This window comes from Carex rostrata, unplaced genomic scaffold (genome assembly GCF_964058835.1).
Source record: "Carex rostrata unplaced genomic scaffold, lpCarRost1.2 SCAFFOLD_36, whole genome shotgun sequence".
Lineage (NCBI taxonomy): Eukaryota > Viridiplantae > Streptophyta > Magnoliopsida > Poales > Cyperaceae > Carex > Carex rostrata.
The window spans coordinates 125001-130000 of NW_027601209.1; positions in this window are offsets into that span (position 1 = coordinate 125001).

The window sequence follows — 5000 nt, forward strand, 5'->3', positions numbered from 1 at the left end:
GTGTTCCTTGCCCCCGAATCGTGTCTTTTGTCCCCGCTGCACCGTGTTTTTTGCCCCCGCTCAACCGTGTTCTTTGCCCCCGCTCAACCGTGCTTACTGCCCCCGCTCAACCGTGCTTTTTCGGTAACATAATCGTGTTTTCGGGTAACATAATCTTGTTTTTCGGGCCATTTTACACCGACGGAGGCACCCACAGGGGCCATGTACACCCCGCTTGGCATGTACATGAGGGGCTGCCTCTTCCAAAAATCCTTCCCCCCTATAGGGGAATATGCATTTTGGGTCTCCAGCCACGCCCAGGGTTACCACCCCCTGGAAATCCCCCAGGTTTACCCCCCATTTTATGTGGATGCATAGATTCAGACCGCCCTGCTCCACCGCTTTTGGCCATTTTTGCCCAACGTTAGCCGCTTCGGCTTGCCGCTGGACTGTTTTCGGGCCTTTTTCACCGACGCTTGGCCGTATCCGCTTAGTTTTCCCCAACGCTTGGCCGCATCCGCTTAGTTTTCCCCCGCTGGACTGTTTTCGGGTCACTTTTGCCCAACGTTAGCGGCTTCCGCTTGCCGCTGGACTGTTTTCGGGCCCTTTTTCACCGACCCTTGGCCGTATCCGCTTAGTTTTCCCCAACTCGTGGCCGCATCCGCTTAGTTTTCCCCCGCTGAACTGTTTTCGGGTCACTTTTGCCCAACGTTAGCCGCTTCCGCTTGCCGCTGGGATGTTTTCGGGCCATTTTTCCCCAACACTTGGCCGTATCCGCTTAGTTTTCCCCAACGCGTGGCCGCATCCGCTTAGTTTTCCCCCGCTGAACTGTTTTCGGGTCAGTTTTGCCCAACGTTAGCCGCTTCCGCTTGCCGCTGGACTGTTTTCGGGCCAATTTCCACCGACTCTTGGCCGTATCCGCTTAGTTTTCCCCAACGCGTGGCCGCATCCGCTTAGTTTTCCCCCGCTGAACTGTTTTCGGGTCAGTTTTGCCCAACGTTAGCCGCTTCCGCTTGCCGCTGGACTGTTTTCGGGCCAATTTCCACCGACTCTTGGCCGTATCCGCTTAGTTTTCCCCAACGCGTGGCCGCATCCGCTTAGTTTTCCCCCGCTGAACTGTTTTCGGGTCACTTTTGCCCAACGTTAGCCGCTTTCGCTTGCCGCTGGGCTGTTTTCGGGCCAATTTCCACCGACACTTGGCCGGATCCGCTTAGTTTTCCCCAACGCGTGGCCGCATCCGCTTAGTTTTCCCCCGCTTAACTGTTTTCGGGTCACTTTTCCCCAACGTTAGCCGCTTCCGCTTGCCGCTGGGCTGTTTTCGGGCCATTTTTCCCCAACACTTGGCCGTATCCGCTTAGTTTTCCCCAACGCGTGGCCGCATCCGCTTAGTTTTCCCCCGCTGAACTGTTTTCGGGTCACTTTTGCCCAACGTTAGCCGCTTCCGCTTGGCACTGGACTGTTTTCGGGCCAATTTCCACCGACTCTGGGCCGGATCCGCTTAGTTTTCCCCAACGCTTGGCTGCATCCGCTTAATTTTCCCCAGCTGAACTGTTTTCGGGTCACTTTGTCCCAACGTTAGCCGTTTCCGCTTGCCGCTGGACTGTTTTCGGGCCATTTTCCACCGACTCTTGGCCGTATCCGCTTGGTTTTCCCCAACGCTTGGCTGCTTCCGCTTAATTTCCCCCAGCTGAACTGTTTTCGGGTCACTTTTGCCCAACGTTAGCCGTTTCCGCTTGCCGCTGGACTGTTTTCGGGCCATTTTTCACCGACACTTGGCCGTATCCGCTTAGTTTTCGCCAACAATTGGCTGCATCCGCTTAATTTTCCAAGCTATACTGCTTTCGGGTCAGTTTTGCCCAACGTTAGCCGCTTCCGCTTGCCGCTGGGCTGTTTTCGGGCCATTTTCCACCCACGCTGGCACCGACGGGGCCATGTACACCCACGCGCGTGTACATGAGGGGGCACCCATTTTTGAAAACCTTGCCCCCCTATAGGGGAATATGCATTTTGAGGCTCTAGCCACGCCCAGGGTTACCACCCCCTGAAAATCCCCCAAGTCAAAATCACCCATGTAAAATATTCAAAAAAATCTCAAAAAATCACAAAAAATTTATAAAACCAAATAAATTCAAAAAAAAAAAAAAAATTCAAAAATTCAAAAAAAATTCAAAAAATTCAAAAAAATTCAAAAAAATTCAAAAATTTCAAAAATTCAAAAAAAGTCCAAAAACCCAAAAAAACTTCAAAAATTTCAAAAATTCAAAAAAATTTCAAAAAAAATTTCAAAAATTTGCCCCGCTGAACTTTTTTCGGGTCAGTTTTGCCCAACGTTAGCCGCTTCCGCTTGCCGCTGGACTGTTTTCGGGCCAATTTCCACCGACTCTTGGCCGTATCCGCTTAGTTTTCCCCAACGCGTGGCCGCATCCGCTTAGTTTTCCCCCGCTGAACTGTTTTCGGGTCACTTTTGCCCAACGTTAGCCGCTTCCGCTTGCCGCTGGGCTGTTTTCGGGCCAATTTCCACCGACACTTGGCCGCATCCGCTTAGTTTTCCCCAACGCGTGGCCGCATCCGCTTAGTTTTCCCCCGCTTAACTATTTTCGGGTCACTTTTCCCCAACGTTAGCCGCTTCTGCTTGCCGCTGGGCTGTTTTCGGGCCATTTTTCCCCAACACTTGGCCGTATCCGCTTAGTTTTCCCCAACGCGTGGCCGCATCCGCTTAGTTTTCCCCCGCTGAACTGTTTTCGGGTCACTTTTCCCCAACGTTAGCCGCTTCCGCTTGCCGCTGGGCTGTTTTCGGGCCAATTTCCACCGACTCTGGGTCGGATCCGCTTAGTTTTCCCCAACGCTTGGCTGCATCCGCTTAATTTTCCCCAGCTGAACTGTTTTCGGGTCACTTTGTCCCAACGTTAGCCGTTTCCGCTTGCCGCTGGACTGTTTTCGGGCCATTTTCCACCGACTCTTGGCCGTATCCGCTTGGTTTTGCCCAACGCTTGGCTGCTTCCGCTTAATTTCCCCCAGCTGAACTGTTTTCGGGTCACTTTTGCCCAACGTTAGCCGTTTCCGCTTGCCGCTGGACTGTTTTCGGGCCATTTTTCACCGTCACTTGGCCGTATCCGCTTAGTTTTCGCCAACAATTGGCTGCATCCGCTTAATTTTCCAAGCTATACTGCTTTCGGGTCAGTTTTGCCCAACGTTAGCCGCTTCCGCTTGCCGCTGGGCTGTTTTCGGGCCATTTTCCACCCACGCTGGCACCGACGGGGCCATGTACACCCACGCGCGTGTACATGAGGGGGCACCCATTTTTGAAAACCTTGCCCCCCTATAGGGGAATATGCATTTTGAGGCTCTAGCCACGCCCAGGGTTACCACCCCCTGAAAATCCCCCAAGTCGAAATCACCCATGTAAAATATTCAAAAAAATCTCAAAAAATCACAAAAAATTTATAAAATCAAATAAATTCAAAAAAAAAAAAAAATTCAAAAATTCAAAAAAAATTCAAAAAATTCAAAAAAATTCAAAAAAATTCAAAAAATTCAAAAATTCAAAAAAAGTCCAAAATCCCAAAAAAACTTCAAAAATTTCAAAAATTCAAAAAAATTTCAAAATTTCAAAAAAAATTTCAAAAATTTGCCCCGCTGAACTGTTTTCGGGTCACTTTTGCCCAACGTTAGCCGCTTCCGCTTGCCGCTGGACTGTTTTCGGGCCTATTTCCACCGACTCTTGGCCGTATCCGCTTAGTTTTCCCCAACGCGTGGCCGCATCCGCTTAGTTTTCCCCCGCTTAACTGTTTTCGGGTCACTTTTCCCCAACGTTAGCTGCTTCCGCTTGCCGCTGGGCTGTTTTCGGGCCATTTTTCCCCAACACTTGGCTGGATCCGCTTAGTTTTCCCCAACGCGTGGCCGCATCCGCTTAGTTTTCCCCCGCTGAACTGTTTTCGGGTCACTTTTTCCCAACGTTAGCCGCTTCCGCTTGCCGCTGGACTGTTTTCGGGCCAATTTCCACCGACTCTGGGCCGGATCCGCTTTGTTTTCCCCAACGCGTGGCCGCATCCGCTTAGTTTTCCCCCGCTTAACTGTTTTCGGGTCACTTTTCCCCAACGTTAGCCGCTTCCGCTTGCCGCTGGGCTGTTTTCGGGCCAATTTCCACCGACTCTTGGCCGGATCCGCTTAATTTTCCCCAGCTGAACTGTTTTCGGGTCATTTTAGCCCGACGGGGGCACCGACGGGACTGTTTTCGGGCCATTTTGCACCGACGCTTGGCCGCATGCGCTCAGTTTTGGGGCCATTTTTCACTGACGGCTGGCCGCATCCGCTTAGTTGCCCCCGCTTTGCTGATTTTTGCGCCGTTTTTTTTGTTGAACTTCAGGTTTCAAACTTCCAATTTTTTTTCCAAACTGCAGATTTCATATTTTATATTTTTAATAAATTTGAACTTTTTCAAAATATAAAAAAAGTATTGCCTACATCCATAATTTGGATCGCGTACAATCCGGAAGTTTGAGAAATGGTCCACACCGGGTGTGAACCATCCAATCCGAAAAAAGTGGGAATTTTTACAAGCCGGAAAAACTGGAGTTTCAATGGCTCTTTGGACGGTTGTAATTCATTTGGACCAAAAATTGTCCAACCCACTTGCATAAGATCCGAAATTGTCCAACCCAATTTTCTTTTTCCAAACTCCAAACTTCATATTTTATATTTTTAATAAATTTGAATTTTTGCCTACATCCATAATTTGGATCGCGTACAATCCGGAAGTTTGAGAAATGGTCCACACCGGGTGTGAACCATCCAATCCGAAAAAAGTGGGAATTTTTACAAGCCGGAAAAACTGGAGTTTCAATGGCTCTTTGGACGGTTGTAATTCATTTGGACCAAAAATTGTCCAACCCACTTGCATAAGATCCGAAATTGTCCAACCCAATTTTCTTTTTCCAAACTCCAAACTTCATATTTTATATTTTTAATAAATTTGAATTTTTGCCTACATCCATAATTTGGATCGCGTACAATCCGGAAGT